This window comes from Canis aureus, chromosome 13, assembly GCF_053574225.1.
Source record: "Canis aureus isolate CA01 chromosome 13, VMU_Caureus_v.1.0, whole genome shotgun sequence".
In the NCBI taxonomy this organism is placed as follows: domain Eukaryota; kingdom Metazoa; phylum Chordata; class Mammalia; order Carnivora; family Canidae; genus Canis; species Canis aureus.
In genome coordinates, this window is record NC_135623.1 from 35,659,892 (window position 1) to 35,683,160 (window position 23,269).

The window sequence follows — 23,269 nt, forward strand, 5'->3', positions numbered from 1 at the left end:
GGGATCCTCAGAGTAATCAGACCATATTAAGGTTAACAGGTACTAACATTGTACTGCTCTAGTTTTCCAAATTCTTTTCTAAATGTTTACTTTCCATAGTATGAAATTCTCCTTATCCATTGCTAGCCACATTGGTGAAGTATCTGACTGGGCAAAATAATGTTTAAATGGCCCGAGATTTAGTAACCCGGTACTAATGTTTTCTTACGTAACTTGCCCTCTTCTTCCCCAGAAACAAAGCTGAGTTGCCTTGATCCAATGCTTCCTAACTGCTCTGTGTATATCATCACCTTGTACTTCCATCCCACAAAACGATCCTCACTTCATTGTCTATACCATCAGTGCCTATACAGTTATGGCATACGGCTGGCACTCAAAAAGTGAATTCATGAATTAGCAGATTAATTAATTAATTAGTGGTGTCTCTACTACAGTAAATCTGCAACACCTTTAGTGGATTTCCTCTACAGAGATGAGACATAGCGATACGTTCCCGGAGGGTGTCTGAAGAGGGCAGCCCCAAGACATTACAACAGAACTTCAGAGCCACAGAAACACTATCAGGATTTGGAGATCTATATTCCAAATTGATTTACATTTATAAAATTCAAGCAATCTTATACTGATATATGATCTCACTGGTTTATAATTATGTAATTTTACAATAAAAAAAGAAAGGAACATCTCATTTGACATACCTTTATCAATAGGTCCTTCAGAACATTTCCTTGATGATATAAAGGACCATGTGTTATCAAGTTTTTAATCAAATGGTACTAAATACATTAACAATGCAGGATAAAATGTGTGTTATTATTTATGGTAACTTTAAAATAAAACTTAGAGATATTAGAGTAGTTGAGAGATCAGATGGATATAATCTACTTTCAATGGATTTTTTTTCAGAGGTAATTATAAATGGCAAATCTACAAACAGCTTTGAGATCTTCTGAAATACAGTCAAAATTAAAATGATACTTAAAAATCTAGAATACAGGTGAAGTCCATGGGAGTCAAATTATGGGAGTCAAATTATGGAACCTATGCTCTCATGACTGAATTTAGCAGAAGTCCTTAGGACAGTAAAATAAGCTGCAAAATACTAAAAGGGAGAATTCTATACTTTGATAGCACACAAAAACTTTGTAAGTGTGAAAAAAATTTTCAGTATCAGTGTTTAAGACACTACATCTTTCTTTGAAAAAACAAGGAATGTAATATGCTTTATGAAATATGTTTATGTGAATCATATCTCTACTAGGTAAAATATACAAATGAAAGCATTAAGGGATTTCAGATATAAAGAAATATCTATAAATTATCATAAGACTCATCCAGGGGTAGGTCAGTCAGTTAAGCATCTGCCTTTGGATTAGGTCATGTTCCCAGGATCCTGGGATCAACCCCCACATCAGGCTCCCTGCTCAGTGGGGAGTCGGCTTCTCCCTCTCTCTGTTCCTCTCCTCCAACACAAACTACCCTCTACTCATGCCTTCTCTTCTATGCTGTCTCTTTCTCAAATAGGCAAATAAAATCTTAAGAAGAAAATATTCATCTAATACCGGATGCACTGTCATACAATAAGAAAATTCAACATTCAGAAGATTTTCTATGAAGAAAGAGAAATAAGTATATACCTCTGGCTGAAAGAGTATAATAGCATTGGTGTGATGCCAGGAGACAGGCATGAAGAGACAGTGGTAGAAAACATAATGCTTAAACTGAATCTCAAAGAATTATTGACAATTTTCCAGATGGACAATAAAAGCAACACTATTCTAGGCAGAGTGAAAAGCAGAAGCAATAATATATTATTTAACACTTTTTTAATCACAAGAGACAAGAAACACAACCCAAAATGCCGTAAGCAAAAGAGAGAGAGATGTTAGTTCCTAAACCAGTCAAGGTCCAGACATAAAAATGGAGACCGCATTAGGCAGTTTAAATCAAAAGTATTTACTTCAGGGAATTGGTTACTCTGATGGTAGAAGCAAAGAGGGATGCTAAGTTAACCCAGATATCTTCTATCCTCAGGCTCTGGCTTAAGGGAACATATGTCTGGTTTGATCTTCTATCCAGACCACTAAAACTTTCTCCATATCAGCAATAAGCAATAAAAAAAAAAAAAGCTGTACTTTCTAATCATTTTTGTATTCACTGGAAAGCATCTTTAATTTCTTTCAAGAACTTTTCCTTTGCATTAACAACCTGGCTAACTATTCGGTGCAAGAGGCCTAGTTTTTGGCCTGTCTCAGCTTTTGGCATGCCTTCCTCGCTAAGCTTAATCATTTCTAGCTTTTGATTTAAAGGAAGAAACACATGTTCTTCCTTTTACTTAAAGACTTAGAGGCTATTGTAGGGTTATTAATTGCCTGATTTCAATATTGTTGTGTCTGAGGAAATACAGAGGCCCAAGGAGAGGGAGAGAAATGGGGAAATGGCCAGATGGTGGAGGAGTCAGGCCACACACATTTACAGAAGAAGTTCACCATCTTGTATGAGTGTGGTTCGTGGCATCCCAAAACAATTAAAACAATATTTTAAAAGATCATTGATCACAGATTACTATAACCAGTAGAATGATGAAAAGGTTTTAAATACTGCAAGAATTACCAAAATGTGACACACAAACACGAAGTGAGCAAATGTTAGAAAAACAGCACTGATGGACTCACTCAATGCAGGGTTGCAACAAACCTTCAATTTATAAAAAGCACTGTATCTATGAAGTGCAATAAAAGTGCAAAAAAAAAAAAGTATGCCTATATAGTTTTTTTCTGTAAAGCCTATTGAATAATACAATTTAAATCATTAAAAATGGTACATTTTATGTCAAGTATATTTTACCACAATAAAAATATCTATTAAAAAATAAATAAATTAGAAGCTACCACTGGAATTGTCTTCAGTTGCTAGAAACAGTCTCAGGAGCAGTGAACTGGAAGGAAGTCCGTCTTCCTTCCACTTTGACTCTAGCGCCTCCCAGTGGGAGAACCCAATGGGAAATTGGCTGTCCAGAGAATCTGAAGTTCATTTGCCAAGTCCCAGTCTCCTCAACTCAAAAGTATGGATTTGGAACTGAGAAATACTAAATGAATCACCAGCACAGCTCAGGATTGACCCAAGAACTTAAAGGCTATTGTCAGGGACTTTTTGACTTCTCTCTCCGATATGTTGGTGTCATTCTTAGGTTAAAAGCTCATTGTCTCCAGGTCCACATTCCAGGCACAAGACTACAAAAAAAAGATACCTCTTTTTCTTTTGTTCATGTATGCAATATTCTGTGTTGGTTTTGGTTAGACCAGATGTATCTAGATGATGTGTCATGCCTTTCCAATCATGTTGTTTTGAGAAAGTTTTATTTGATTGGTCATGCCTAGTTTTCAACACAGAGCCAATTCTATCCAGTTCCATCCAAAGCACATAGATTGATGGTGGTACCCAGGTCTATATACGAATGTGCAAAGCACTGTAAAGGATGCAGATGGGAAACCAACTCCAAAGCAGGTGCATATACCATGCAAATAATAACAATTATGATTATTATTAATTATATAACCATAGGAGAGAGGAAACCATTGAGAGATTTTGAGTAGGTTTCAGATTTGCTTTTTTTTTTTTTTTTTTTTAAGAGAGAGAAAGTGTGCACACACGTGCAAGCAAGCAGGGAGAGAGAGAGGCAGAGAGAGAGAGAGAATCTTAAGCAGGCTCCACTCCCAGGACAGAGCCCCATATGGGGCCCAATCTCCTGAGATCGTGACCTAAGCTGAAATCAAGAAGCTGAAGCTTAACTGACTGAGCCACCCAAATGCCCCAGATTTGCATTTCATAATAATCACTACAGTAGCATTTTAGAGGATGTAGAGGATGTTTGTTTTTTTTAAGATTTTATTTATTTATTCATGAGACACACAGAGAGGCAGAGACACAGGCAGAGGGAGAAGCAGGCTCCATGCAGAGAGCCTGACATGGGACTCGATCCCAGGTCTCCAGGATCACCCCCTGGGCTGAAGGCGGTGCTAGACCGCTGAGCCACCCAGGCTGCCCTGTAGAGGATGTTTTTTAAAAGAGAGTAGAATCGAGGCAATCAGCTAGGAGAAAATTATGCTAACAATATTAATGATGCGAGCCTCATCTAGGAGATATGTGTAAGAATGGGGGAAAGAAAGAGACAGAGCAATGGTATTGCCTATTGATAGATCGTGTGGGGCAGAACAAGAGAGGAACATGTCAATCACAGGGTTTTTGAAACCTAAATGAGTTTAACCATTTCTTGGGAAACCAGTCCAAATAACCCATCCTCAGATATTTTGTTTCAATTGGTGTAAGACTGGAGTTGTGCCTGAAATCTTCATTGTTACTTAGCTGTACAGAACTTCTAAAGACCAGATTTAGGGAATGCACGTCTAGAATGATTCTCAGTTTTCTGGTTTGAGGACCTGACTTTTTGGCTGTTGCATTAATCAAAATTAAAAAGTGAGGAAAAGAACGAGATGGAGAAAAGGTTGGATGACCAATCATTGTTCATTTGTTTGGCCTGGGGCTGGACCAGTATTAGCACTGAAAATCCTCTATCCTGGGAAATTCCCTAGTCTTGAGCAAAACCAAATGATTGTTTACCTAAAATTTAGAAGAGAAAAACGTCTTTAGTTGAGCAACAGCAGCTTGAGAAAAGGCAAAATACAGATGTCTATAAATAGGCATTTAAGTATAAATTTAGAAACCAAGAAAAGAGTTATGAACTGGAAATACACATTCAAAAGTCATTGTTATTCAGGTAGATAATGAAGTGATGGAATCAGATGACAACATTCAAAAGAGACTGCATATATATTAATAATAATATAGAAGAACATGGAAATTTTAATGACATCAGTATTTAAGAAAATGTACAAGAAAAGGAGTCTGTAAAGGAAAATAAGAGGCCACTTGCAATGAGGAAGTCACTGAGGAGTGGCGGGTATTATCAGTGTAAATGACCTGGAAAAAGGAATGAATATGAATATCAAATGCTACAGAGAGGGAACCACCGGGTTTGGTATTTAGGAGATCACAAGTGAGTTTAGTAGGAGCAGTTTTATTTATATGGAGTTTTATTTATAGTTTAGTTTATATAATGCTATATTTAAATGATTTGTAGAATTAGTGAGAAGAGACAAAGTGAGGACAATAAGAATATTCCACAGACAGCAAACTAGTCCAAACTAGCAAGTGATTCCTATGGGAATTCAGCTTGTAGGCAATTTTTTTTTTATTTTTTTTTTAATTTATTTATGATAGTCACACAGAGAGAGAGAGAGAGGCAGAGACACAGGCAGAGGGAGAAGCAGGCTCCATGCACCAGGAGCCTGACGTGGGATTCGATCCCGGGTCTCCAGGATCGCGCCCTGGGCCAAAGGCAGGCGCCAAACCGCTGCGCCACCCAGGGATCCCAGCTTGTAGGCAATTTTAACAGACCTGGAAAGTGTTTGGTTTTGATTTTGGTTTGATCTTATTAGTTGTTCAGTAGTATTTAGCACTTAAGACATTTTAGATAAGATTTCCACGTTCTCTTAGAAAATGAGAAGCTCTGACATCGGGACCTGCACTTTTGCATGGCAGGGATCAGCCCTGAAAGAAGTTGATGGACACACACTCAACAATTTTCTATAGTCTCCCCAAAGGCTTCACTTCTCTCATTTCCATCAAAAGCCCGGTGTACGTGCATTCTGGAGTGTGAGGCCCTGGTTTAACATATAGAACTCTGAAAGGAAGGAAAATAAAAGTATCTATAAAAGATGATTGGGTCCAGTGAAAGTTTTGACTTTATTTTGCTTTTTAAAGATGGAATTAGCTTGAGTCTACCTATATGCCAACCAAAAGAAAGAGGATAATTATTGAAGCAAAGTCAAAATGTGAGGGGGCTGTGATGTAGAATGATGAGGAAATCAACCTTAGGCGACCAGGATTCCCCCAGAGAACCTAGCTATATATGTGATGAAGCCATATATGTAATGATTTAAGAATATGACACTGACTACGAGTTAACTAAACTCACCTGAGATGAATAGTCACCAAAGCTTCATTACAGCCCTATTCAGATCACAGGTTGGCAATTAAGAAGCAAATAAAAGCTCCAACACTTTCACTTATACCAAGAAACTAGCAGTTTTCTAGGAGGCCCCACATAGCTCATGTTTTTCTATTTCTGATGAATTATACCCAGCAGTCCTTTGCTACTATAGTGTGCTCTCATATGGAGAAAAAAAAAAAAAAACTGGAGAAAACATGTTTGTATAAATCCAGAGACTTTGTAAATCAGGACTGCTACAGCACAAAAATAATCCATTTCCCAGCCTTGCCAAGGAGGATTCTGTTACACATACGTTTCCTTCTCATGAAGTTAAAATTCATTTTTGTTCTCGTAGATGTATTGGGGCCAAGTGAAACCACAAAGTGCATTATCTGAGTTGCACTTTCATATAAATTAGTTAGGAAAAAATTGTTGACAGTGGCACACTTCTACAAGTGGGCTAGAATCTGCAAATGCTATAAACTAAATCTCTGATGGGTTTGGTGTCTCACCCAGGCTCCTCCAAATAAAAGCACACATACTCGTTGGTTTGTTACTACTCTATACTTACAACGAAACTTCTCAGTCTAACCTCAAGATTATCCACAGCAAGGCTTGATTATGTAAATGCAATAAGTAAAAATTCACGACTATCCACTATGGCCTTATCTATCTGGCAAATCAAATTGTTTTCTGGCTCATTCTGCCTGGTATGGGGCAGTTGTTCTTTTTCCATAATAATGATGGACTAAATGTTTCATTTGCCTTAATGTCTCTGTTGGATCCACATTATGGCAATACTGCATCATTATAGATTCAGTCATTGCCATAATTAGAGTTTAGTAGTCCAAGAACTTTCCCAAAGAGAATAATGTCTAGATGGAAGTATGACTAAAATACTGTAATTTTTCCAACTTTAGAGAAACTAACCCTTTATATATACTTCCAAATGGAAAATGGAAATACATTATGACCATATGTCAATATTAAAAATGATCGTATCCAAAATGTCAGTTTTCTGCAGACCGATAGCCCCTTAACAGAAAGATTTTACAGTAGGAAAATATATATGTTGAAGGATGTAACCTGAAAGTGAAATGAGAGACTTGAATCAATCATCTACTCATTTTCAAGTAATTCTCTTCAGTTATACTGAAACCATGCAGGTTAGCCTACTGTAATCTTACCTGGCAATCTGCAAAGGAATGATCATAACATTTCTCCATTTCACTTGTGCATAGGCCTCTGAAATTTCCCTAAAAAGATTTAGCGAAATTTTGGGCACAGCATGCATTTGTTCTTACTCTCTTTCAAATAGATTCACAAAAGAGAATGCTAAACAGTCTTCTTTGACCCCTTAGGCGCAGCAGGGTCAGATGGGCTGACAAGAAATGGTGAGATGAGACAAAGCCCCTTGCTCTTCTATGCACCTGTTTAAAATTTCTCTCAGTTCATTTTAATTTAAACAGAATTTTGTTCCCATGTTCCTTTCTCAACACAATAACATTTCTTTACAAAGGCTTTGATTCTTCTCCAAAGATGAGAGAGCAAATGAGAAAGTTATTGAAACTGAGGAAGAGTTATGATCCTTCCTAGCCTAGATATGTTTTATAATTCCCCAGTCAGATATCGTAACTTCTAACCTCAAACATGTTATAACTTTCTAGGCTTCTCAGAATTGATGGTATCAGTATATCCATCCATTTCCATCTCATGAGGACTGACTCAAAAATAACCCACTACTGTTTATCAACCTACTTTCTTCCTGTTCAAATCTTTTGTTTCTATATTGCTGCTATAACAAATTACTACAAACTTAGTGGCTAAAAACAATACCAGTTTATTATCTTACAATTCTAGAGGTTTAAAAACTAATGCAGGATCTCCCTAACTAAAAATCAAAGTATTAGAAGGAATCCTTCTGAAAGCTCTGGAGAACAATTTCTTTCCTTGTCTTTTCTAGCTTCTAGAGACCCATATTCCTCGACTCATGACCCCTTTTGAACATCTCTAAAGCCAGAAAGTCCTTTCCACTTCAACCTTGCTTTCATCATCCATATCAATCTCTGACTCTGACTTTTATGTCTCTCTCTCCAGTTTTTTAAGGACTCTTGTGATTTCATTGGGCTCACTGGGAAAATCTCCTTATTTTAATATCAGCGGAATAACCATCTCAATTCTGTCTTCAACTTTAATTGCCCTTTGCCATGCAACCTAACATACTCAGAGGTTTTGGGAATTCCAATGTATCTATTCAACTTTTGGGAACCATTAGCCGGCTACTATAGTCTCTAAAAGTTCTTCAGTATTTCTTCCTGAAAACCCATATAAAAGCAACCTTTATTCATCAGGAAAGATTTCATTTTTTCAAAACCTCCCCAGATAGTAGCTTCTTGGCAGTACACTACTATGAAAAAAAGAATGAGTAGGATTCAAAATGCTTAAATCCAAGTTCTGGCTATACCATAATTTACATCGAGACATTTGTAAGTCTCAACATCTTCACTTGCAAAACAAAGGTAATAAATAGTCTACAATTTGACTAGCTCACAGAATGCTGTGATAACTAAAGATCTGGTGACTTAGAAGGTCTTTTAAAACTATTAAGTGGGACAAATGGCAGATCAAAAAACAGTGATGTAAACTTCAGAAATATATTGATCTATGTCAAAATCTTGGCTCTTTCTTGTAACCCTGGGCTAGTTGCTTTTTTTTCTTTTAACTTTTTAACTCTCCAAATAAATTTTGCTGTCCATAAAATAAAGCTAACCTCTCAGGCATTAAGAAAATTAAATAAGATAAAACATGTAAAAGTGCTTAGAATAGTGCTGAAACTGCACTTATTGTTAGTTTTGATAATTAGTAAATGACTAAGCACTCATTGTTAGTTTTGATAATTAGTAAATGACTGACCCGATTTGATTATTGAGTTTTCCAAAATTTTAATCTTAAAGGAAGTGAGGCATATCTTACTTTTCAACTCTGATTAGTATACAGTTAGCTTGATTTATTCATAAAAGTTCTTAATATATTTTTGTCCCTTTTTCATCACTAATAGTACATGGACTTTTTTAAAATCAATTTTTAATAATGCATCAATGCCATCATTTTTAGCATTATAATTGTCCCAAGTTTAGCCATGTGAAGTCCTCCAAGCCTGCTCCTACTCTAATTTAAACAGAATTTTGTTCCCATGGTATTTTGTCAGCAACATTTTATTGATTTCTAGCTTTCTGGTACATCAAAGTATTCTGGGTTCACATTACCATTTTCCTTTTTAGAAACCCAGATTCACCCATTTTTCCCTAGAACCCTGGTTTATTTTAATGTGAAATATTGTTTAGAAACCAAGATCTAGGACTATATGTTTTCATTGCCAATGACTGGTCTTTGATTCTGGCTCAGTTCCATGAAGAGTGATAAGAAATATACACATATTTATAACCCACGAGGTTTCTCTTTATGTGTGGATTTTACTTATATTTTTCCCACAAAAAGAACCCTGTTTCCCAACAGCATCAATATATTTACTCATCTGCTTTATCCCTCAGGACACACAAAATAATTTCAGAACTATTGAACCAATATCACTAGGAACAAACCTACTAAATGAAGTACAAGGTGGTTGTTTTTCTTTTAATTCTTTTTTACCCACATCTATCACTCACAAAGGGTATTCAGAGAACCCTGTTCAAAAGTTCTCTAAATAACCCCTTCTCCTATATAGCTATGTTATCAGTTTGATACACACTTGCCTTCATTTGTATCTGCTGTAATTAATTATATAATTTTTCTTTCATCTTTATTTTTCAATTTTTATATAAATAATTACATATTTCAAAGTCAAGTCAAAATATACAAAATGTAAATAGATATTAGACATAAATATGTAAATACATTAAATATATTACATATAAATGTATACAAGATATATTTCATTTCTATTGTACCTTCCGATCAATTCTCACAAATTGATCAGTTTCTCTTTTATTCTTTCCTTTCTCTGAGATTTTTTTTTAAAAACAAGCATATACATACACATAGATATATATGCACACACGCATCTATTTCCTCTTGTTTCATAAAAAAGACAACATGCTGTATTTGCTATTTTGTACCCCATTTTCTTCACTTAATAATATATCCTAGAAGTCATCCCATATCTGTTTTTAAAGGCAAATGCTATATTACTTGATATATATTCACTTAATAATGTATCCTAGAAATCATTCCATATATGTTTTTAAAGGCAAATACTGTTATTACTTGATATATGTTCACTATTATAAATTTTGGCCTTCAAATTTAAGTACATTATTTTCCATTATTTTATGGCTTTTAACCTGATATCTACTTTTCCAATGTAAGGAAGGATTAAAACCACTATCTTTTCATTGTTTGCATTTCTCTGATAAAATTTTATCTATTTTTTTTTTCATTTTATCTATTTTTTATTGTAATTGTTTTCAATCACTTGTTGCAGGCACCTCTTATAGTCAGGATACAGTTGGATTTTCATAATGAGCATTCTGAAAAAATCTTTCTTTTACTAAGTGTCTTAAGACCACTTATATTATATAGCTTCATATTACTGTTAATATATTTACTGTGCATTATATAAATTATGGCTTTTTGTCTATATGCTATAGTCTATTTTGCTCTTCTTTTGTATTTCCTATGATGTACAGGAAGGTTTGTATTTTTGTCCTTACTGGTTATCTTTATGCTAATACTTTTTTTAAATTGAGATATATTTGGCACAAAATATATTAAGTTCACTTGTACAATGCAATAATTCTATATTTTTATATATTGTGAAATGATCACCATAATAAATCTAGTTAATATCCTTCACCACACATAATTACAAATTTTGTTCTTATGATGAGAACTTTTAAGATTTACTTTCAACAAATTTCTAATATGCTAATACTTTTTAAATGTTCTTATTACTTTGTTTCCTTACTTAGGCTTCAACTATTTGATTTGTCAAATATAATTATACCCCTAATACTTATGTGACAAGCAATAAGCTTATTCAACATTTTATTTCACCCTTCTCCCATTTTTTGTTACCTTATCTCTGCTTTGTAATTACATGTGCTTCTTCCATCCTTGTCTCCATCTTTTAGTCTTAAAGCTGCAATGAAATATATTCAGTGTTCAATTTTTATTTAATTCCTCATTAAGCCTTATAAAATTTTCAAACCAATTTTACCTTGAGCTTATCATAAATTATTCTGAAATGATTTCTCTTTTGTTTTTATTTCTGAGATGATTTTGCCTTCTTCTATTTCTTTCTAATTGACTCTCATTTCATATATTCCTGGTATTTGTCCACTTTTATTTCCATATTTTGTATTTCTAATGTGATGTGCTTGTTCATACCTGCAGACACTTGTTTAGGCTGTTTAATGAAGATTGAATGTTAACTGTTCTTCTGCTTCATTGTTGGTTTTGAAGAAAGACTATGAGGCATCTAAAAAAATCTCCACTTGCTAGAGACCGAATAACGTCTCTCCAAAATCCATATGTTGATGTTTAATCTCCAATATAACTGTATTTGGAGAAAAGGGTTTCAGCAGGCAATTAAGGTTGAATGGGTTCATAAAAGTGGAGTCTAATCCAATAGGGCTGGTGGCCTCATAAGAAGAAAAAGAGAAAGATTTCTCCCTTATTTTCCATAAACACACACCAAGGAAAAGTTATGTGAGCACATTCAAGAAGGTGGCCATCTGCAAGCCAGGAAAAGAGCCCCACCAGTACCTGATTATTCTGGCACACTGATCAGGCTTGCAGCCTTCAGAACAGTAATAAGAAAATTTCTATTGTTTCAGCCATCAGTCTATGCTATTTTATTATGGTAGCCAGAACCAAATACACCATTTTCATTTTTAATTTTCTTTTTATACTAGCTTTATATGGATATTGCATGCAGTGTTCTGTTTTGTTCAGCTCTATTCATCTCATATTTTCATACTCAAAAGTAATAGGATTATCTAAGCCAATGTTGAAAGTTTGGATTGTTTACTAGAATTTTTAGTTCAAAATCATCTTCTGTTACTATAGTGAAGTTTCTTTAATTGACAGTGCTATTTATTTTGGCAGGTACTGAGAGTCAGAATGGCTAGTATTTTATCTGATTGTGCAGGTCTTTTAATTTCTGTAGAATCTTCAACTCTGACCGCTTGCACCCTTCTTTTCTTTCACCAAGATTCCAAAGTATGCTTCCCTACTGAAAGTCTCCATTCTACCCTAGAAACTGGTGTTTTCCTAAACTTCCACTATTGGTTCTATGCACTTCGATTTCTTTTCAATTTTATCCTCCAGTAGCCAGAGCTCCTACCAATAAGGTCTCTGACCTGTTCATTCTCCACACTCCACTCTACTCAAGGTGTTGACTCCATTACTGTTTGTGATTTTATCAGTGTTTACCACTTTTAGGTCCCTATCTACTTTTCCTACTTTCTGCTCAATCTTTGACTGATTCCTTCACATTCATGTGTTTTGAGAATTAAGCCACTGAATTTGTATGTTTATTTTACTACCTATAGATAATTTGAGATTTGAATAGCCTTAGTGTTCTAATTATACCTTAGGTATCAACCACAGGTACCTTACTTGCTCTTCTCTTTGACCTACATGCATGGTTTTGTGGGAAATATGGGGATTTTTCTTTAAAAAAAAAAAAACTTTTATATAGGCAGTTGCCATTACATATAGGAAGATAGGAGTCATAATAATCTTTCTTATTCCTTATAACTATTTTATATGACAGATATAATAGCATTAAAGAAAATAACTGATTTAGAAGTCTACAAATCTAGCTCAAGAAAATATCTGTAAGTATAACGTGCCGTATGGTTCCCATCTGGTGTGCACTGGCTCAAAGCTAATCCATTACTGATTTCTTGGCCGATTTCTTCAGCCCTTTAATTCCAAGTGTTCCTTTGGCATTTCGCCTAAGTATATCTTTCCATCATGATCTTAATTTTGTTGGACTAGTTTCATTTGTTCTTAAAGTTCTATCACTCAGTTTACCCATCTTATTGCTTGGGAAAATATACACACTTCTACATCACTTCTCATGACAATATTACTTGGAAGCTTAAGAAACTGAGTTGACATTATATGAAGGATTTAAAGTGAAAGGTTTTTTAAAAGGAAGGGGATGACATTTTATCATTAACCTATTTTATCTTAGAAGGAATATGTTTAGGTGTTAATTGGTTATTTCAAGGTAATAGAGCAAGCTTATATGAATTTCTGGACCTTGAATAATAATACTTTCCTTATATCTCTTATGCCTGGATATCTCCTTCATCTCAAGAATTTTAAACTTCAAATGAAATTGTGTTCCTCAAAACTCTAAAACTACCAACTCACAAATACCTTTAAAAAAATGTTTAATGTCCAAAAAATGGGAGACTGGGATGAATCTTAACACCAGATGAGCATTCTAAGGTAGAAAATTAAAGAATACATTAGAAGCACATTTCTACCTGTCATTTCTGACATGAGGAGACATGTAAAAACTGGGAAATTATTACATGGGGAAATGCAAAAACTTGTTTAGTTGGTATGATTATGTTATTCCATTTAAGGATGTCGTGCCCTTAAATATTCTGGGAGGGGAATGAGAGGAAGTATTAGAAGTTTTTCCAGTAGGTATTGGTATGTGGGGACAACTTGTTCCCGTTTGATTCAGGCTCAGAGTAATTGTGACCCTGAATAAAAAGAAGGTAAATTAACATTCTTTTAGCATCTAATGGGGAACTAAAGCATTTAATAGAATCCCATTTTTTCCCCAACATAATGCACAATTGGCAGAGTTGCTAAACAATAAAAATAGTCATTGTAGACTTTCTGCTTCTGTGTTCACCGATTGCACTAAGAGTTGGAGATACGTTAGTCCAGTTCAGTTTCAATTATTCTGACTTCTCATTAGAGAAAGGATTGATAACTACAGTTTTGCTAATAGCATATAAAGCTTTTTGTGATCTAGATTTAATTTAAGCTAATTCCCAGCACAGCATGAACTACTGTACAGTCCACAGAATAAGACAACCTAATTTTCTCACTTCATGCAGTTAGCTACATAGAGGCTGTGCTATGAGCCATTTGCCATTCTCTTAGTGTGTGGATCTTAATTCACTCTCATTTATCACTTATTAAAATAAAAATCTGCCTATTTATAGAGTGTGCAAGTTAGAAGAAGGAAAGTTTGATAAATGGTTAGTTCAAATATTTTTAAACAATTTATAGGATAATCTAATTCTAGTTTCATGGCTGTTTTTCATTTACAGCAACATCTTCTGTAAATATAATCACTTGAATCATCTGAATATACTCCACTACTTTTCATCTAAAACAGCCTTTTTCAAAGGATATTACAAGCAACACTTGTTTCATAGTATGTTGGAGGATACTTAGAAATGTTAGATTAAAATAAAGTTAAATGTGCTTGTTTCTAATGAAACTTCTCATGATGTTTAATATGATAACGTATATCATGAATCTTTAAAAGTATTGTGGAGTAAGAAGTGTGTCTCAACTTAATTTGGCAACAATATCTTTTTATCATTGGTCTTCTCAAGGACCACCAATCATGAATTGGGAAATGCTGATCCAATTAAGACAACTTCATCTTAAAATATATAAGAATCAGCCAGGTCTTTCTTATTCCTACAATAGACATTAAACATACAGGTTTGAGAATTAATATAATATTCCAAGCAACATCTAATCTAAACTCAGATATTTATGCAAAAGGTATATGATAAAGCATTACCTATTACGTATGAACCTTAAAATTGATGCAAAAATGAATATTAAAAAAATGAGTGAATATGTGTTACTTATCTGTAAGAGACAACCAAAACAAAAAGAGAGAGTTCAAGGCAATATTTGGAAGTGATAACATATTAGTTAGTTAATGTTCCAGTATGGATTATTTTTATTTTTATTTTTTTACAAACACATTATATTCCAGCATTCTCTAAGAGAGGACAAGATTTTGAGAGACATGGAACTTGGGCATGTTCTGTTGGGAATAGGACAGTAGCAAATGAATTGAAGAATAAGAGGAAGAGGGACACCTGGATGGCTCAGTGGTTTAACCCCTGCCTTCAGCTCAGGGTGTGATCCGGGAGTCCCAGGATAGAGTTCCACATCAGGCTCCCTGCATGGAGCCTGCTTCTTCCTCTGCCTGTGTCTCTCCTTCTGTGTGTGTGTGTTTCTCATGAATAAATAAAAGTAAAATTAAAAAAAAAAAAAAGAATAAGAGGAAGATGCAGAACCATTGTGTCAAAATGCTGAACCCATCATAACAGGCTCTATGAAGATAGGAGCACCTCTCAGACCTTGGTTGCAAGGGTATAGCAAAGAGCAGCAATCACAGAAGAAAATATGAAACAATCTGCTAACTTCAGTTTTTCCAATGAATAGTCTTAAGAGAGAGAAACATAGAGTTTTTATTTCTAGCACTTTTTAAAAGCTAGGGGTACCAACTGCTGCTCACTTTCCATCCCATCTCTTCTCTCTGAATACATGCAATTGTTTACCATAGACCTAAACATCCAGAAAGGGATTTAGAAAATATCCTAATGATACAGCATGGCTAAATGATACTCAGATAACTCTATAGTGGCAGGGGATACAGGTTACTGAAAACACCTAGGAATTCTTTAAAAAGTAAAACTATAATAATTAATATTATAATAATTACCATGCTTGAGTTAGAAGATCTAAAATTTACTACATGGCATGAACTGTTGTTCTAAAATACTATATATTAACTAATTTTAACTCTTAAGATCATTCTGTGAGGTAAAGATCATCATTATTCCTACTGAGGATAAAGAAGCTAGACCTAGGCAGGTGAAGTATATTGTCTAAAGAGGAAGATAATATATGTAAGTTTTCAAATCCAACTGTTCAATTCCAGATTCTTTGCTCTTAACAACTACAATCACTCTAAATTTTTTTCTGAAATTTGAGTTTTAATTGCCAGGAGTTGATAAATCTAATACAAGTAATTAATTTTTAAACTCCTAAATGAATCATTAATCACGCATCTTTTGCATACAATCAGTGCATTATTTCCCAGCTTTTTGAAAACCTATTCCAAATCAAAGGCAATGCCTACATCCTGGGTAGTGATATTTGGGGATGTATCTTAGAGAGTAGAGGAGCATTTTTCTTCTGTCAAGATGAAGCTGAAATGGTGGAGAGGCAGGAAGGGGGAAGTTTGATTTGGTTTTTGTTTATCTCAGGAGCTCTCTGACAATCTGCTGAGCTGCTGTTTTATGCAGTGAGACTTTGCAGACCGTGTCAAGACAGCTTGCAGACAACTCATTTTTTATTTAGGAAATGTGTGCTTAATGGCTTCAGTGTCTGAGGTTTCCTTTGAATCAAATTTTGTAGTGTGCTTGCTTTGGTTTCATTTCATTTGGAATTTGGCAGAAGAGGAGTTGTGAATGAAAACTCCTCTTGTTTATGTACTTTTCTCTGTGCACAGAAGAGACCGAACATGAATTAATTATGATTCCATATGAAACCAATATCATGGTGACTGAAATCTTGATGTGACTTAATGTAATTTATTATGATACTATATCTTTTGATTGTATTTTCCCTGCTGTTCTCCATTTATAGAGCTATTACAGATCATTAATATTGGTGTAGTTTAGTATTTTTTATAGGCGGTGATGTAAGTTTATCTTATGCCAATGATATTTTTTTTTTAAGTCAGGACTGATAGTGCATGGTCTCCAAAACCAGTGTGTTTCAGATTCTACAGTTTTTTCTTTGATTTTTTGCACTACAAATTTGCAGTACTCATTACATGAATAACAATCATAGAAAATCTATAGTAATTATCTATCTGATATCTGCTAGTTAAATACATATAATGCCCAAGCAAATGTCAAATTCAAATATAAAGGATTATACTTAGGTATTAATGCCCTAGAATATAACTAAGCCCATCTCTTGTCTCTTCATCAAGATCCTCATATCTGCTTTTGAAGTCAATGAATTCTGAACTATAAATCTTTTTTCAGAAATAGAACAATGGATAAGAAACAGTCCGAGGGACATTTGGTATTATTGATCACAGCCTGTCATGATCATTCAGTTGTGTGGGTGAAATCTTACTTGTCAGAGTATATTTTCTTATTAAGTTGATGTGATTCTCTCACGGCAGGTTCTCAAGTTTTGAATGCCTGATGTGAATTCTTTGATTTCTTTTCAAAGACAGAAGAATCTTTTTGCTCTATGCCAAGCAGTTGTAAGCAGAAAATATAACAATTTTAGGAAATGGGTAATTAAGCTCTAGTATTTCTTGAAAATGTGGCTATAATAACTGACCACGGTATTTATTCTATCACTTATTTAGGCACATTTATTATTCCATTATCCAGGATACACAAAAGATGACATAAATGTGATAAAGATGTTCCAGATTTTATTCGATTTTGATCTGAAATGATAATCCAATCACATTCCATTGTGTTCCACATCATATTATTGACAACATCAATATAAATTCTGTATTTATTGACGCCTGGGTGGCTCAGCAGTTGAGTGTCTGCCTTCAGCTCAGGGCATGATCCTGGGGTCCTGGGATTGAGTCCCACATCGGGCTCCCTGCAGGGAGCCTGCTACTCCCTCTGCCTGTGTCTCTGCCTCTCTCTGTGTTTCTCATGAATAAATAAATAACATCTTTAAATAAAATTTTAAAATTCTGTATATTTTCTATAATATACTCTTAAAATAAAATTTTATCAGCATCTTCATTTTTAGCAATAACAGATGTTATTAAATGTTAACATTAAAATGTCCTTAAGATTTAGAATTAGAATGACCTACCAGGGGCACCTGGCTGGCTCAGTCAGTGGAACATGTGACTCCTGATCTCCAGACCGTGATTTTTAGCCCCACATTGTGTGTAGAGATTTCTTAAAAATAAAATATTAAGAAAAAAATGTCCTACCAAGCTTAGAAAAGCAAAAGTCAAGAAGGGAAATGAGACATGTGATACTCTGAGAATTTATGTAGGGGTTATCTGGCCTAGTAAAGAGTGATTTTTTTTTTTTAGATTGTATTTATTTATTCATCAGAGACACAGAGAGAGAGGGGCAGAAAGATAGGTAGAGGGAGGGAGAACCAGGCTCCCCATGGGGAGCCTGATGCAAGACTCCATCCTAGGACCCTGGGATCAAGCCCTGAGCCAAAGACAGGTGCTCAATCAGGTGTCCTGTGAAAAGTGATTCCGAAAGGTGAATCGATTTTTTTTAACTTAATACTTATATGTCCATTCAGTTATTTTTAGGAGACAAAACAGCATAAGTAATTCATCAAGTCATTAAGTAACTGTAATACATCTATACAATGTAATATCACTATCATATTCTTAGGAATATGAAGAAATTCTATTAATATAATAGTAAATTTAAAAACTACTATATTGAACATTGTATGCCTTGTACCTATTAGTGGTAGCAAGAGCTAGATGCAACATTTGTCCTTTATCTTCAATGGGATATTTTAACATGCCCTAAACCACTGGACCTCTAAAAATTTTACCAAAGCTGCAGGCCATGAATTCCTATGAGATTTACTTCCCACTTTACTGTCACATTTAGTCTTACCAAGGAGTATAGAATAATTGTGATTACCTGTCTACCAGGTCCAAACAGAATATCATCAATTCAGGACACCAAAGTAATAGATAGTTGAATAGAGAAGCAATCAAGTTCCCAGTATACTAGATTATGACAGAGAGCTAAATAATTAAAATAGGCCTGAGGTAGGACAGTGAAAGTGTTTACTGTCCTTGACAGCTGAAAGTCAACTACTGTTCTTTGCTAACAGGTATAGAGAAAGAAGCATTAGCCAGATCAATAGTTACATACAAAGTGTCAAGGGGTATCAAAGATGTCAGGGCTCCCTTCATCAATATATTCCTCAAAGTCGAAGAGCATGGAAGTCCACCTGACTGTCCCAAAGAATACACTTAAGGAGTTGGTGAGCATATCTTATAGAAATCCACTGTAGCACTCTGATTTCTGTAAACCTTTTGACACTTTCCTCTACATTATTCCAAGGAATTTCTGGTATTTTAAGTACATTTTGGTATAGTCCAATTTGAGGTCCAGATATCAGTCAACAAAACAAGCTCTTAAAACCACTCCTAGATATTCAAACTAACACACTGAATCCAGAATCTCTGCTTAGTGAATCCATGTCAACTTATGCCAAATTAAATAGTACATTGCTTTCATTCTCATACACATTCCTCAGGCCTTTGTTGATGTAAACTGTCTAAATCTAGCACATCTTTTGGTATTTACGACACCTCCTCATTGTTCACGTTGTTCACAGGAGCCTGCCATAGGTCTAGAAGCAATGAGAGGTGGTAGAGGTAAATCCTTAAAAGGATCAACAATCTCCTACAAGGCAACTATAACAGGGAAAACCATTTTAATTGATCAAGAACATTTAATTGAACATTTTAATTGAACAAGAAAATAAATTCTCCAGCCAGGGAGGAAAGGCTATTTTTACTGGACAAGAGAGTTTAATAGACTTTATGGGTTCAAGGTAACCCGTTTCATTGTAATCTATTATAAATCCTTGACTTAATTTTCAGTGTCCCATTCCCTCCTAATTGATCCCCTAAATATATCAGAAGATACTTTTTGAGAATGTGAATTAAATTTGTGTTAAAACTTAACCACATAACAGGATTACACTTTGGATTTCTTTTCAAAAATACCATCCTGCAACAATAGGAAATATGGGTTTTTTTAAGATTTATTTACTTATTTAAGTGGGGAGAGGTGCAGAGAGAGAGGGAAGGAGAGAATCTCAAGCAGACTCCCCACTGAGTGCAGAGCCCAATGCAGGGCTTGATCTCACAAACTTGAGATCATGACCTGAGTCAAAATCAAGAGTTGGATGCTTAGCTGACTGAACCACCCAGGCACTTTTTGTTCTATATCCTTGACTTGGAAATTTAAAGCCCTGAGATAACCTTCTTTTTTTTTTTTTTTCACAAGTTCTCTAGCATACTTAGAAGAAATCAACTATCATTATATTCCTTATTTATGTTAAAATGTTCTATTGCAACAACTACATGTTCACATAAAGACACTAGGCAATAGGTTATGGGTGTCCACAGGTGATAACGTAAGTAACCAATTGTTACCACATGCCAGTGATCCTTCACTATGGGAAAAGGGTTCATTAATGCCTTTAATCTGATTATATCAGAGAAGAAATTCCTCTCACTCTTAAAGTTCCATAGCCCTAAAGCCATTTCTGATACCAATAACTGTATCAGTTACAGTTTAGAGACACAAATAAATGATGAATGTTATAGAACTAGGAAATTATTATAAACAATATACTTTACATAATTGTGAGAGGAACTGGGGAAGGAAAGGTCTGAAAAGATGAGCTAAGGAATCAACAAAAGTGTTCACTAACTAGTTCTGACACAGTTGAATGAGCTGAAGCTTGGAGAGATGGATGAAAGCCTGAAACATCTGGCTCCTGGAGAAATACCAAAAAGAAAAACTAGTACAAGCCTATCAAAGGAGCTGGACTTTCTGTGGCCACCACCTTTGTAAGTTCATAATCAAGCATGTTATAGTGAGTTTAGCTGCTCTGGGTTAGTAGGGTGGAAAAGAGTTGGGGAGATTCTAGACATGGAATAGGTAAGAGTAAGGACAAAAGGGATTCACTTAAGTGGGTCAGTCCCTCATAATCTCTAACCCACAATGTCCATCAGAGCATACCTGCCTCTCAAATATTATGCAAATTCACTTTTAACTGAATCTAATCTGGCAAAGCACAAGGATGGAGACTCTAGGAAATACAGTTTCTGATATAACCATGTTAATAGTAGGAAAATCCCACTCATTGAGTTAAGGAGTTTATGATGAGGCATACACTGTGCTAATCCTTTTATATGTATTTCTTTTATTTAATCTTCATAGCAACATTATGAAATTAGTGAGATATCTATCTTTACTTTTTACTTGAAAAATACTGAGAATGTAAAAATGATAATAAAACCACCCATAAATTCATTACTTATAAATACATAGAAAAGAAAAAGATGTCTCCTCCCTCCCTCCAATCTCATCTTGTACACCCCCACCCTGTATGTAACTATTGTCAAGCCTTTGTTATATTTTCCTCCTTACTCTGCTATGTTTGTGGGAGAATAAGAATATCTGGAGCAATTTTTATGGCTTAGTAACCAAAAGCCCTTACCATACTTTCTGGAAACCACATAAATTTCCCAGATTGGGGGCACCTGGGTGGCTCAGTGGTTGAGCATCTGCCTTTGGCTTGGCCATGATCCCATGGTCCTGGGATTGAGTTCCACCTCAGGCTCCCTGAAGGGAGCCTGCTTCTCCCTCTCTCTGTCTCTGCCTCTCTCTGTGTGGCTCTCACAAATTAAAAAAAAAAAAAAAAAAGATTGTAATCTTCAGTAATGGAATAGGAAAACATGGAATATGATTGTGTAAATCCCAAAGTGGCATAGGAACTTGGAGCCTAAAACAATTTAATTTATGGAAATAAATAAATATGATATTTCTTTCACACCTGAGTTTATAAATTAACATTCATTCTGGTTACTTTATCTAGGGTTCTGGCATGAACTCCTTATTAACTCTTTTCCCCAGCTAAGCCATATCTATGGTAAGAATTACTCTAGTCCTTAATTATACATTAAACAGGTACCTTACTGGACTCTGCTAATACTCCAAGCTTAGCCCTCTTGGTCTTAAACCTCTGCTGTTTAAAAAAAAAAAAAAACAACAGGAAAGTAAAGCATGTGTTTCATCATCATGCTTGGGATCAACTATGTTACTGTTTCATAATCCTTCCTTCCTTCCCTGTTCTTGCCATAATTTCCCTGTGGAAAGAGTGTAATTACTGATCACATTTGGGCTTGGCCATATAACCTGCTTTGACTGGTAGAATTTGAGTAAAAGTAGTGGTGTGTGGCTATGAGCAGAGAGCTGATCCTGACCTAGAGCCTGAAGCAAAGCTGCCTGGCTGACTTTCTAAGCCCTGAGTGGGAAAAAAAAAAATCCCTGTATTGAAAAATCATAATATTTTCCAGTTGATTAATGTATAGTATGTTATCAGAATAAAAATTAGTCTAACTATGGGTATGGAAGGATAGAAGGTCTTCTCTCTAATAGGTGGGCAGAGAACTCAATATCATATGCATGTAAATGATAACATTCAGGAGAAAAATCTAATAATAAAGAGTCCAAATAAAGGTTTCTTAAGTAAAGTAATACTTGCCAAATTATCTTTAAATATTGACTGAATATAATAGCAACTGATAAGCTACCTGTCAAAGTGTATGGCTTATGGCCAAAATCATACTAAAAGGAAAATTTATAGTAGTAAATATTTTCATTATCAAATGAAAATGGAAGCAAATATCAAAATGCTCAACTCAAAAAGTTGGAGAAACATCATAAAAAAAGTCTAAGGAATGCAAGAGGAAAGAAATAATAAAGATGAACACAAGCATTAATCAATTAAAAAATAGCAATAAAGAGTGGATTTAAGGACCATTTTTAAAAAGCATTAGTCAAATTTCTAATAAGTCTAATTAAGATAAAGGGTAAACATAGAGATATAAAATTAAGAATAAAAAAGCAAATACAAAACTGATGAGAAAGTAAGAAATGATAAGAGACATTTTGACATGTGACAAAGTTGAAATATCAAACTTTCAAAACAAGAAACCAACATCTTAGGGAACAAAATTCTAAAATTGTTTTTTAATATAAGATCAACCTACAACTTCGTAATTAACAGTAAAATAAAAACACTAGATAAATGCACATTAAAATTAGAGGTAGTAAAAGTTTACCCAGTATCATCACTTTAATACAACATTATTCTGGGAAACTTTCCCCAATGGAAAAATTAAGAAGAAATGAAAAGTCAATTATTCCTTATTCCTTGAAAATGATTATCTTCCAATTAAAGCAAAATAAATAAATAAATAATAAATAAATAAATAAATAAAATAAAAATAAAATAACACCCCTAGAAACAAAAGGAAAATTTATAGAAGAGTCAATAAAGAGGTATATACTAAAGAAGCCTACAAAAATCAAGCATTGGTGCTATATAATCCAAGAACAAAGTAAATATTTTAATTAGAGAAAATAT

At 34.5% G+C, this 23,269-nt stretch overlaps 1 long non-coding RNA gene across 1 annotated transcript in view; it reads right to left on the reverse strand.

Moving 5' to 3' along the window:
• Positions 1-23,269, reverse strand: part of LOC144281623 (uncharacterized) — a 128,327-nt gene that overhangs the window by 17,283 nt on the left and 87,775 nt on the right. Inside the window, exon 4 of the long non-coding RNA XR_013350054.1 lies at positions 11,129-11,192. This is a non-coding gene — a long non-coding RNA (uncharacterized LOC144281623). The remainder of the gene's footprint in view (positions 1-11,128; positions 11,193-23,269) is intronic.